Below are 14,198 nucleotides of genomic sequence, written 5' to 3'. Positions count from 1 at the left end.
CGCTCCTCTGATTGGCCATGTCTGGACCTATCAGGCTGCAGTTTGTTAAGGGCTGAGGCTAAAAAGGCTGCAGCCGAGGCCAGTCTGGAGGGGAAGCTAGAATGGCGCAGGCCGCTTCCCCTCACCTTGTGCACTGTGTTCGTGTTGTAGGAGCGAGGCTGATTAGTGCAGGTGGCCTCGTCTCCGAGTGTGGCAGATAATTGGTGGCATAGTTTACTGGGTGTCCGCTGTGCTATATGGTAGTCTGTTTGGTGTTGGTCTGTTCGAGTGTGCAGCAGGACATGTCCTGGCTGTTTGTGTGTTCCCAGTGGGGGACGGTAGAACTGACCGTGTAGTTTAGACTTACCTTTTGTTTTACACCCAGTTTCAGTTTTAGCTATGCCGCTTCCTAGCGTGTACTCTGCCTTCGTTGTTGTTTGTTTTAAGTTGTGTTGGGCTAGGTTAGGGTTTTGTTAGTGACAGACGTCACATTAGTTTATGGAACTGCTGCTCTTTTGTTTGGTTTGGTTTTCACACCGAGTTCTGTATTTTCATTTGGTTTCACTCGGTGGGTTTTATGTAGGGTTTTGTTAATTCCTTTGTGTATTTATTTCAGCAGTTTCACTAACCCCAACACATGTTTTCCTTTGTTCCAGGTTTTATTCTATGTTCTATGTTTGTGTAAATAAAATGTGCTGTATTCACCTTTTACATCTTCGTCCTGACGTAACTTTGTTGCACCCAGTCACACCCCAGATTTGGGTCGTAACAGCCCCTACAGTCCTCAAAAGCAATCAAAATGATGGAGGCTAGATGCTCACTGGTGGACTCCTCTGCCACTAGAAACCCCATAAAATGCTCCTTAATACAGGGCTTGTCCTCCAATGTGACTACTCTTATTATGACAGATAGTTGCTCTGTGTGGCTGATGTCTGGCAAGCAATCCAAAAGAAACTTAGACTGTTTGATGTCATTGACCATTACTGAAACAAAATGGCTGCTCATTAAATGTTTTGCGTTTGCTTTCCCAGGTAACTCTCTGTCAATATGATCCTTCATGACTGGGTCAAACTAGGCCATTAAAACTACTTCCTTCAAAAAGCTTCTATTTGAGGGTGAATACAACAAGTCTGTATGTCCTCTTAAAGCTAGATTTCTAAATGATAGAGATTATACAGTAGAAATAAGGCGTGTTGGTACCTCTCTCCATCGGTTTGTCCAAAAGTGGGTCGAGGGTGAGCTGGAGCCTATCCCAGCATTAACAGGTGAGAGGCAGGTACACCTGGACAGGTCACCAGTCCATCGCAGGGCCAACATAGATAGGGACCCACCCAGCAGCTGACGGTGAACGCTGCACCCCCCCTCCCAAATCTTGACCTGGTTTACGCTGTTTGCTCACACCAGCTCCTCGGCGATTGCCGCCCTGGGTGGCTGCCCATGTCACCATATCAAAAGCTGCCACTGTCCTTCAGCTCTGAGAAAACTGATCTATCCAGAGATTTTAGAGTTGTGTGTCTGTATATTAAATCTCTGTGTGTATAATCACCAAATCATGCAATAACTTAAAGGACACACTATGTTCTGTAAGTTATGGCGATGTTAGGTGAGAAGTCGTTGTTTAGCTTTAATGAAGTAGTAGATGGATCATTTTGGACAACGGATATCAGAAAATGGTTTAACAATAACGTCAGTCATCAAGGATCAGCCACCTCCAGCAGCCCGGATTCCAGATAGTAACCATAGCAACCACAGGTGCATGTCCCTCCTCATCCTCTTCCTCACCACCTGCAGCTGGATTAAACTCCGTCCAACTCATCCTCTCTGACTTATAGAGTACCTTTACAGGTGAGTTACTGGGTGTAGAAGTGTGGTACTTTAATACTTAATACTTAATTTTTGTTACATAATCTGTTTTGATACGGGTGAAATATTGAATTGTCATGCTAGAATTTGGCCTCTTATAAATCAAAAATTCACTTGTTAAATGGGGCCCACCCACAGCGACCAGTTGCCTGACCTGGTACTGGGTCCTGGTCCTGGTTCTGGGAATGGGACATTTAGATGGATGGATGGTTCATGTAACAGCCCAACACGAGATGAAAATTAGCACCAGATATAAGCTCTCTGTACAGTTGCTTCCTTTGTATTGAATCGATGTTGAACTGTATCACTCTGTTTACAGAACGCTTCATTATGGAGTCTTTTGTCATTTACATGTTGAGGAAATGAGCTCATCCACATTTACCTGCCCTGATGTTTCACAGGTTTCTCATTCTGTTGGCAGCAGAATGTGTGACGTGGCCACGGGTGAGTGCAGACATCCACACGGACAGGGTTTGTTGGTAGGACGCCTGGCTGACTGTGGTAATCTCTCCATCTTCTCCTCTCTACACTTTTCAGATCTCTCATTCGGCAGGTACACCAGACCCCTGAGAAAAGTCTAACCTCACCATGAACCCACATCTCAGCTCAAATATGACAGCTTGCGCTCGCCTCTCATCTTCCTGTTCAGCTCTGACACTGAGGCGCACACACATCGCTCTCAGTTTCCGTCATCTAAGGACTGGAGCAGGGAACGCTTCCTCCCTTCCCCTCACACCGGGAGCTCAGCTCTGAAAGGAGACAGAGAGGAAAAGCTGCAGAAGATGTGTCAATGTGACCTTTGATGGTGAAAGTGTGTGAGCGCTCCCATAAATCCTCCATCTTTGCCTTTGTTTCTGCCTTTCCTCCCACCTCCTCCTTGTATCTGCATGAAAACCCAGTTATGTTGCTTTTATGTCGTGAAGCGACACAGTTTTGCTTAATTAACTAATTTCAAACATGCTGGTTGTGTCTTCATGCAGAGCAGCAGTTTAATGTCATTTCCTTCTGGGGTTAATAAAATCATTTTATCACTAGGTTTGGATTTTTGCACAAAAATGATGAGATGCAGAGCACATGATGAAAAATACACTAAACTAAAGCTAAAACTATTCTTTTTAAAAATGTATTTTCTTTAAAAATTGTACTTCAAATGTCCCTGATGTTTAGGTTGTCACAGAACTTGCTGTTAGAGTGCCCTGAACAAAAAAATAAAAAAAGAAGCTGGATATAGTTGTATTAATATTGGCCATGTAAAAGGCTGACTGATGAGTTGTAGCTACGATAAAATGGATTCATCTTCTACTCATGGCCATTGTTCTGTTTATCAGAAATAGTTTGAGTTAAATGATAAGTGAGCTAATATTTTTAACTAAAAGCAAGCTAAAGGTTTACTTTATGCTTAATTTGACCAGCTATTAATGGATGGAGGAGTCCTTAGATGAATACAAAAGTTTAACAGAATTTCTACAACTGCCATAACACTAAATCTAACATCTGGTATCCTCCAAAAAAGGCTTTTCTACAATAATGTATCTCTCTGCTGGCATACTTCGCTTACATTTAAGCTAAAACTAAGTTAATAGTTTACTCTTTGCTTAATTTAACCTCTTGTAGGGGGGTTGACGAGTCTTAGGCTGTATTTGTCTTTCCAAACAAGCTTTTCTAGTTTTGCATCGTTCCACCTACATACATACTTTTAAGCTAAAAGCAAGCTAATGCTAAACTTGAGCTAACTGTTTAATTTGAGCTTTTCTTATAAATTAATTGATGTCCAAAATTTTCTCAGTTGTTTACAAAACATAATGTTTTGTAAGGCTGTAGAGATTTTAGAAAAGCTTATTTCAGAGGTCTCCAACCCTGGTCTCCAGGCCCAGATCCTGCAGGTCTTAGATGTCTCCCTGCTGCAACACACCTGATTCACATTAATGGCTCATTAGCAGGCTTGTGCAGAGCTTGTCAGAGAACATCATGTTTTCTATCAAATAAAACCAATTAAATTCAACTTAAAAGAAGATGGAGTTTGAAATGTTCCAGACAGATGACTGTTTTATTCCTAGTAAACTAAATCAGACACATTCTTTTTCATTACATTTGTTTCTAATATTGTTCTCTACTTTTACAATACATTTATTTAGGATTTTTTTTTCTAGAAGCACAGAGCACAAACTCCCACCAAGCCATTGTCATCTCCCCACAGAATCCTTCAAAAAAAAATTCTGGATCCAGGCGTTGATCTGGATCACCCCCAAAGTCTAATCACTTGTTCCTTATTTCATTTCAGACATTTCCTAAAAAAATTTATCATAATCCATCCATAACCTTTTAAGTTCTGTTGCTAACAAACAGACCAACACAACATGACCTCCACCATGATGGAGGTAATGCAACATTCACAGACAGTCTTCTCTGTGTGTAATTTACCACATTTTACCAAACACTAATAAAGCTTACAAATGCTGAATATCTTCTCCTCTCCTGTTGCCTTGCTTCCCTCCATGCTTGCTGTTTACTAACCATGGCTGCGCTGGCTGCCTCTCATCTGTTTTAATAACAAAACGGCAGAAGATAGTGATGACGCATTCAAGGCATCTCGAAAATGTGGGTCAGGAGGAGATAAACTATGTAATAATCAATGCAAACATGGGTTTTACCGATGCAGACATGCTAAGAAAGATACGTTCTGCATTTAGCTGGCAGCTGTATCTGATTCACACTGAAGCTACCAGTGCAGTCGCATTGCAAACGTCTGTCTCACCCCACCAATTCAAATCAGCGAATCTCTTGTTCTCTACTCGACACAAGTCCTTGTTCATTTAAACGCTTCACTGGGAAGCTAAAGTGCGCCCAAACAGGGCAATTTAATGAGGGAAGATGCATCATGGACCTGGATGATGAACACATCATGGACTGGGGCAATGGACACATTATTGATCAGGACATGTGACATATCATGGACCTGGACAACTATCACATATTGGACCAAAACAACAGACCCATTATGGACCGGAGCAACTCAACAATCATGGACCAGGACAAAAGTCATATCATGGACTGTGACAATGGACACATCATGGACTGGGATGAAGCATGCATCATGGACCGGGAAAATGCACATATGAAAGGCTGGGACAATGGACACATCATGGGCCGAGACAATGGGTACATCATCAGACCAGAGACAAACAAAGAAGATGGATCAAGGAGACAGAAACCAAGAAGCTGACCAGATACACCACCAACCGAGATGAAGTAACCTTCATGCTCTCACACACCTGCATCTCTCTGTTGCAGAGACCATGGAGATACTGGGGGCATGGCCAACCTGAGGGATCTGCCAGTTTGGCCACACCCAGGAACCAAACCAACATCTTCCTCCTTCAGTTGTACTTAAAGTAGAACCTGGATATGTTTTTTTAAAAGTCTTGCATCTGCTCCTTGATAGGAGCCAGTGAAATGCATGCAAATGTTTGTCCTGGTGTCCATTTAAAATTTTGGTTAATATCTTTAGTTCTATCAGCAGGATTGAATAAATCATGCGTGTAAATTCCAGGGACATGAACCCTGTCCTGTACTTCATTTTGGCCTTTTGGCTTTGCCTTTACTTCCATCATCTAGATGTCAGTTTTTCACTGATAAGAGGAAATACAATTAGTGTGTTGTCACGGTGATTGTCTCCCTTTTCCTCATCCCTGTCTCCAACCTTAGGTCAATATCAAAATGTTAGAAATAATGGCTGCATTGTTGTGACATTTGGCGAGCACATTCATAACCTACAAGGATTAACCCAAGAAATTTGATAGATTTTCTTTTTAAACCAGACGCTTGAAGAAAAACCTGTTCCCTTCAGCGTTACCATGACCAGATGTTGTTTTTCAGAGTCCATGTAAAAAGAAGGTGCATTCACATTGCCAACCCAAACATGTCTGATTTAAATATTACTTTAGATTACTTTGCTGCCAGGTGGACCCTTCCTGCTTTGCTCTCCCTTCTGCCTGCATTTTTCTTCTTTTTTTTAAATCTATTTTTCTTATCTTTACCAGCAAAAAACTAGCGGAATAATGTTTCCTAACCCTGCAGTATCAGTGAGCTGCACTGAGTGTGACCAACTTTCTTTGAGAATAACAGCTGGAGAAGAGGACTGAAATGCTGCAAGGCATTCTTGTGAATGAGGAACTTATTGACTCTGTTGTAGCTTCTGTACAAGCTACTGAGTTGTCAAATGGATTGAGTCAAATCTTCATATGCGAAGGCATGTCGAAGGTGGAGCCTCCCGCTACAGACCTGGCTGATACACTTCCCTGGATGTGTTCAAATGACACTGGAATAGCTGGGAAGATCCCAAACCGGACCATCAGACTGATCTCTCCTTCTGGAACAGTGTTGGTGCCAGACCAAAGTCATCAACCCCGGCCAGAACCTGGTCTGATGTTGTTCGTCGCAGAGGTAAATCCAGCAGGAAATTTAAAGCTCCAGCACTCACTCCACCACCTGAAGTCTCACTGCATAATAAATATGATGTGTTGAGTCATATTGAAATGAATGATGATGAATGTAATACAAGGATCTATAAAAACTCAAGAAATAGCCCTGAAACTCAGCCCAGGGCTAACCAGACCAGGAGGAGAGGCCAAAATTCCACAACCTAGAGAAGCTATCTGCGACTCCACACTAAAGGAAACAGACTCAGTTCTGGTTGGGGACTCTATAACAGCATGTGAGAATGGAAAAGATGGAAAATCTAACTTTTCCTGATCCATCAGTCGAGGAACTGATAGAGATCTTTAGACCATTCTGTCTTCACATCCAGATGGTGTGAAGATTATTGTCCACATGGGGTCTTTTGATATTCTGAGGAGGAAAACTGGCTCTGAGATCCTGAAGAAAGACTTTTGTCTGCTGTTAGAGAGACTGTGTCAGTTTGGAGCACCAGGTTCACATTTCTGGACCCGTTCCCACTGTGGGTAAAGGAACTGAGCTTTTCAGTAGACTTTGTGGCCTGAACACATAGTTATCAAATGCATGTATCACCATTGGGATAAAGTTCACTAATAACTTCAGCATCTTGTAGAACTGTAAAAAGCGACTCAGGCCTGATGGGCCACATCCACCTGGATACAGATTACTTGGTGCACAGTTGCGTCATGCTGTTGGGATGGCAAGGCAAGGCAGTTTATTTGTATAGCACATTTCATGTACAGGACAATTCAAAGTGCTTTACATAAAACAAAGACATTACAGATATTTAGAATAGTAAAAGGCATCAACACATAATCAACACATAATCACAATAAAATAATAAATTACATTAAAATGATTAAAAGCAAGATAAGTTAAAAAGTTACCTTACAGATTTCATGCATAGGCGCCTGAGAAAAGAAAGGTTTTTAACCTGGATTTAAAAATGTCTACATTTTGGGAAAGTTTAATCTCCACTGGCAGTTTGTTCCATTTGTTTGCAGCATAACAGCTAAATGCTGCTTCTCCATGTTTAGTCTGGACTCTGGTCTGGACTAGTTGACCAGAGTCTTTGGATCTAAGAGCTCTGCTAGGTTTATATTCTCTGAACATATCACAGATTTATTCTGGGCCTAAACCATTCTGGGATTTGTAAACAAGCAGAAGGGTTTTAAAATCTATTCTGTGACTGACTGGAAGCCAGTGTAAAGATTTCAAAACTGGTGTGATGTGTTCAGATTTCTTAGTCCTGGTTAAAACTCTAGCAGCAGCGTTCTGGATGAGCTGCAGATGTTTAATGCTCTTTTTAGGAAGTCCTGTTAAAGACCATTACAGTAATCCAGTCTACTGGAGATGAATGCATGGATGAGTTTCTCCTGGTCTTTCTGGGAAACTAAACTTTTAATTCTGTTGATGTTTCTGAGCTGGTAAAAAGCTGTCTTAGTGACAGCTTTGATGTGGCTGCTGAAAGTCAGATCTGAGTCTATCAACACTCCCAGGTTATGAACTTGGTTGGTGATTTTAAGAGCCCGAGTCTCCAGGTGTTTACCAATGCTGACCCTCTTCTCTTTGCTACCAAACAGAATAATCTCAGTTTGGTCTTCTTTTAATTGTAGGAAATTCTCCTTCATCCAGGTGTTTATTTACTCCAGACATTGACACATTAAGTCTATTGGACTGGAGTCATCTGGTGACAGAGACACATAAAGTTGTGTATCATCTGCATAACTTTGATAATTAATGCTATAATTCTGTAATATTTTACCCAAAGGGAGCATATACAAGTTGAACAGAAGAGGTCCAAGGACTGACCCCTGGGGGACTCCACAAGTCATGGCCACTCGCTCGGATTCATAGCTGCCGATTGTAACAAAATGTCAAACCCAAACATGATGTACAGATAAAAGCGAAGGACCCAGACAACCAACTCCCAGCTCTCCCCCCTCACCAGACCCTCTGCTCCACATCACCCAAGGTCTTCAAAGGATGTCTCTATCCCGGACCAGACCCTAGAAACCACCATCTACGAAAAAATACAGGGCCTCCCCTCCTCATCCTCCTCTTAGATCATCTGTCCTAGCACAGCAGGGGACAGGAGGAGGTGCAGGATGTTCACAGAGCAGCAGCAGAATTCACAGCAAAGATAACATACCATGATACGTTCAGGGTCCTGCTGTAGTTTTGCTACTACTGACAGCTGTTCTGAGATCAAGCCTGGACCCAGTAGGATTCCTGGGTTAGTAAAATAAGGAATCGAACACAGTCAGTTTGTGGCGTGAATCGATCTAATCTGTTAACTGTACCTTGTATAACTCAGAATACAACAGAGACCAATTTAAACTTCATAAAGCTGCTGGACTTCATACTAGATCTCTGTCCAGCAAGTTACTATTAGTTCATAACTTCATCATTTCTCAGTTAAGATTTTTTCTTTTTCTGACAGAAGCATGGTGAACAGAAGACAGAAGTGCTGCAGTTCTTAATGAAACATTTTAATTTTAGGAATAAATGTGGGAATGGGAGGAAAGGGGGAGGACAAGCTACCTTATATAAAGATTCATTCCAATGGAAAGAAATTTCATTGGCTGATTTGACTTCTTTTGGGTATCTTAGTTTTATTTTAAGGGGAATTTCTAAAATTATTTTCTAATCATCTACAGACGTCCAAGACACTGAGCAGATTTTATTAATAAATTTTCTGAATTATTGTCAGTTATCTCGAACATTCACATAGATAACATGATGGATGGAAATGTGAAGGAATTTTCTTCCATATTGGATGTTTGGTTTGTCGCAACATGGAAAAGAACCAACCCACATTACAGGCCACATTCTGGATCTGGATCTCTCTGAAGGTGGTGATATTTACTCTGTTGTGGTCACTGACTCGGCCTTTTCTGACCATTTTTGTATTTTGTTTGATTTACTGATCACTCAGAATGTCCAACCAACCTGCTCCTCGGTTAGGAAGAGGTACATTAATGAAAGGACAAGTGCTAAGTTTGTGGAGGCCATAGCTATGTTACCAACAACCAGAGCAGAGTCAGTTGATGGACTCCTGGATAATTTCAATCTGAAAGTCTTGAATGTAATGGATGCTGTTGCACCAATAAGAATCAAGAGCACTTTGATCAAACAGAAAACATCATGGACAAACACCACTGTGGTCACCAGCCTCAAAAGAGAATGCAGAAAAACTGAGCGGAAATGGCGGAAAAATAAACTTCAAATTCACTATGAGCTGTACAAACAAAGCCTGCGTAACTATAACAATGAGCTGTGCAAGGCCAGAGAGCTGCATTTATCTGAAATGATTAATAGATTGATTGAAAAACTTACAAACCCTCCTATACAGATAAGAGCTCATTTCCACTGAGAAATGCAACCATCACACAAGAAAACTAGTCTGTGTCTAAAACCCGGAAATAATTCTGATGTTATGTCACAATTTAAAATGGTTGATTTAAAAGTCCTACAAGAAACAGTTTGGCATTTGAAATCAACAACATGCGCTGTGGACATGATACCATCCGACTTTTTAAAAACAGTTTTTACCTCAGTAGAAAGTGGTCTCCTAGTGATAGTTAACAGCTCGCTGGCATCAGGCATTTTCCCCAAGTCACTAAAGATAGCTGCTATTAAGCCTCCTAAAGAAAAGGACTCTAGATGCCTCTATAATGAACAACTATAGACAGTCTCTAACCTCTTTTATTTCCAAGATTATTGAGAAAGTTGTATTTCACCAGCTTCATGACTTTTTAAATGAAAGTGGAAATCTTGATAAATTTCAGTCCAGCTTCCGACCTCATCACAGCCCTGAAACAGCCACTGGTCACAGTGGTAAAGGACATTAGGTTGAATACTGATTCTGGTCTAGTATCGGTCCTGGTTCTGGTCCAGTATCAGTCCTGGTTCTGTTGGATGTCAGTGCTGCGTTTGATACTGTAGATCACAGAATCCTGTTGCTCGGGCTGGAAAACTGGTTTGGACTTTCTGGTGCGGTCCTTAACTGGTTCAGGTCCTGTTTACAAGGCCGGAGTTATTTTGTTACGATTGGCAGCTATGAATCCGAGCGAGTGGCCATGACTTGTGGAGTCCCCCAGGGGTCAGTCCTTGGACCTTTTCTGTTCAACTTGTATCTGCTCCCTTTGGGTCAAATATTACAGAACTATAGTATTAATGATCACAGTTATGCAGATGATACACAACTTTATGTCTCTGTCACCAGATGACTGCAGTCCAATAGACTTATTGTGTCAGTGTCTGGAGCAAATAAACACCTGGATGAAGAAGAATTTCCTACAATTAAATGAAGACAAAACTGAGATTATTCTGTTTGGTAGAAAGAGAAGAGGGTCAGCATTGGTAAACACCTGGAGACTCGGGCTCTTAAAATCACCAACCAAGTTCGTAACCTTGGAGTTTTGATAGACTCAGATCTGACTTTTAGCAGCCACATCAAAGCTTCACTAAGAAGCTTTTTACCAGAAACATCAACAGAATTAAAAGTTTAGTCTCCCAGTAAGACCAGTAGAAACTCATCCATGCATTCATCTCCAGTAGACTGGATTACTGTAATGGTCTTTTAACAGGACTTCCTAAAAAGAGCATTAAACATCTGCAGCTCATCCAGAACGCTGCTGCTAGAGTTTTAACCAGGACTAAGAGATCTGAACACAGCACACCAGGTTTGAAATCTTTACACTGGTTTCCAGTCAGTCACAGAATAGATTTTAAAACCCTTCTGCTTGTTTATGAGGTATCTCAGCATAGCATTTCTATGTTACACACTCAAGTTTTTACCATATGAGGTTCTCTGTCCTACAGACTGGATTGACACACGAACATGCATTCTATGCAAATGAGCATCCTCTAGGCAAACTCTATGATTGGAGGACACAGGACTGGGGAATTTTCTTTGTTTAAACCCTATATAAGACAGAACGACACATCACGTCTTTAAGTCTTTGTTCTGGTTTTGGGACCTCCAGATTTTGCTGCAGAAATCTGTTTTGATGTCTGAACTTTTGTAATAAACTTCTTTTTATTATTCAAGTCAGCGTCCAGAGACGTTTTTGCCTGAAAGCCAATTTTTCCACATCTCCCGATCAAGATACATCAAAAGAAAAACAAAAAAGAGCGCAGAGAGAGAAAAAAGAAGAATAAAATGAGAGAAAAATTACAAAAAAGGGGGGGAGTGTGTGAAAAACAGAAAATGAACCCATATAAAATAAGTCCATATTTGTGAACACTAGAAACTGGCAGTGTTATTATCTAATGTGAACAAACATTTTTTTTATTTTTCTTTGATAGTCGGCTAACTCCTTCGGTAAGGGTTTCCACCGAGTCTCTGAGGGCCTTGTTCTCTGTAGCAAGAGGTTCCGCCTGCTTTTGGCTTTATTACAAACTTTCTTTTAAAGATTGAAACTCATGACGAAGAACTTCCAGCAGGGAGAGCCCCGTATCGAGACTGGATAGCTTCATCTCGATGGCGATTAAAATATCTGTCGTATCACTGCCGGTTGGAATCCACCGGGCAAACCCTTTTGGAGTTGGTTTTAGAACTCGTCCTCGCAGCGTTGGGCTTCCTCATCACGATCTGCTGGAAGCTTTCTTAATGAAATCCATCGGGCTGGTGAGATCCTCTTCGCTGTGATCCAGAGTGACCGGGTTGGTGTGGTTTGGAATATCTACCCTTTGTTTTGTTTTGTTTTTTTGTTGTTGTTTTATATATGTTACGGACCCCTTCTGGTCTAGGGGTGGAAGGGGTTGAGTAACACAACAAGCAGGTGTTATGATCAAAAATAACAATAATTTATTTACACAAATATTTACAAAACTTAAAGTGTCCTTATCAGGTAAATTACAACAATAATAAACAAAAGATGACCTATAAAAGGAAAACGCACGCTAACCGGCGGCAAATTATAACTCGCTTACAAAAAACACAAAGGAAACTTAACCAAACTATAGAGTCACACACAATCCTAAATAACAAAAGAGGGGAGTTTCTCCTAATGAGAAGACTCCCAAACACTCAATGACTATAATTACTGAAATTGCAATCCGTCTGTTGAATAGTCCAGTCAGAATACTAAAGGTTCAAGAGCCACCAAGTGTCCTCAGACACATCAACCATACAAACAGCTCAAAGAAACCACACAATGTACAAACTACTCAGAGAACCCAACACGAGGAGAACTGTGTCCTAGTGACACAGCTGCCATGAATAATGACAGGTCCTCCTATTTAAGGGCGAGGAATCTCTCAATGACTTCCAGCCACGATGAGCGGGAGCGGTAGCGACCAATCGGTGAGGTGGAGGGGAGGAACTGCAGCTTCTGGTCCACAGCCAATCCCGAAGCAGCACTGGCTCAGCAGCATTTGCATATCCAAGTCTGGAGTGACAGGCTGGAGGCCAATCCAAAAGGCCAGGGGCCGTAACAATATATATATATATATATATATATACATATATATATATAGATTATTATTATTATTATTATTTTTGTTTTTCTTAGTTAACTTGGGGCGTTTGTTTGATTTCATGTTCATCCTGCCAAACCAGCCTGCTGTGAGAGGAGCCTGCCGCTTTGAGAGGCGATATTGGGATTAAAAGCTTCAGCTTCTACAGCCTGATTTATAAAAGGATTAAAAGTTTCCGCTTCTACAGACTGGTTTATAATGGTATAATACTTTCAGCTGCTACAGACTAGATTATACTGAGATTAAAAGCTTCAGCTTCAACAGCCTGGTGCTTACTGGCATTAATGTCTTCAGCTTTTACAGGCTGGTTTAAAGTGGGATAAAGAGCTCCAGCTGCTAAAGACTGTTTTATACTGATTTTCAAAGCTTCAACCTGTACAGACTGGTTTATATGGGATTAAAAATCCAGTTTCTACACAATGTTTTTTATTCGGATTAAGGCTTCAGCTACTTGGATAAAAAGCTCCAACTGCTACATACTGGTTTATAGTGCGATAAAGAGCTCCAGCTGCTACAGACTGTTATACAGGACACTATACAATATACTACGCACTACACTACACTATACACGCTATATACTAGACTACTATGTACACTTTACACTACAATTTACACTACACTACACTACACAGTACAATGTAGACTACCCTATACACCTCACTAAACTACACAGTACTTCGTACACTATACTATACACTGCAATGTATAATACAATACACTATAAACTACACTATACACTACACTACAAACTACACTACACTATGCACCATGCTACATTATATACTACACTACACTATACATTAGACTATACACTACACTGTACACTACAATATACACTACACATTACAACACACTATACGCTACACTTTACACCACACTACATTATACAGTACACTGTACAGTACAGTGTACACTGTACTATACAATACACTACACTATAAACTACACTATGCAGTGCACTACAAACTACACTAAACTACTAAACTACTAAAACTTTGCTGTACAGTACACTATACACTACACTACATACTACACTATACTATAGACTACACTATACACTACAATACACCAAAAACTAGATTATGCACTACACTGCACACTACTCTATAAACTACACTTCACATTACACTACACTATACACTAGACTATGCAATACACTTTACACTACATTATACAGTACTGTGTCCACTACACTATACACTGCACTATACACTAAACTATGCACTACACTACACTATATAGTAAACTGTACGCTACACAGTACACTGGACTACAGTACAGTACACTATACACTACACTATAGTTACCCATTACTCTATACTATACACTAGACTACACTACTAACTACACTATATACTACACTACAGTACACAGTATAGTGCACACTACCCTATCCATGACACTCTACTATACAG

At 40.8% G+C, this 14,198-nt stretch overlaps 1 long non-coding RNA gene across 1 annotated transcript; it reads right to left on the bottom strand.

Annotated features, from left to right (window-relative positions):
- Window positions 1-630: 630 nt before the first annotated feature.
- LOC121637553 lies at window positions 631-12,584 on the bottom strand. The gene is made up of 3 exons (XR_006009867.1): window positions 12,573-12,584; window positions 10,731-10,736; window positions 631-754 (listed from the first exon to the last, which is right to left on the bottom strand). It is a non-coding gene; the product is annotated as an uncharacterized LOC121637553 (long non-coding RNA).
- Window positions 12,585-14,198: the final 1,614 nt, after the last annotated feature.

Source organism: Melanotaenia boesemani, chromosome 3 (assembly GCF_017639745.1).
Source record: "Melanotaenia boesemani isolate fMelBoe1 chromosome 3, fMelBoe1.pri, whole genome shotgun sequence".
Taxonomy (NCBI): Eukaryota; Metazoa; Chordata; class Actinopteri; order Atheriniformes; family Melanotaeniidae; genus Melanotaenia; species Melanotaenia boesemani.
The sequence above is the reverse complement of the archived record's forward strand: the minus strand, read 5'-3'. Positions and strand labels throughout refer to the sequence as shown.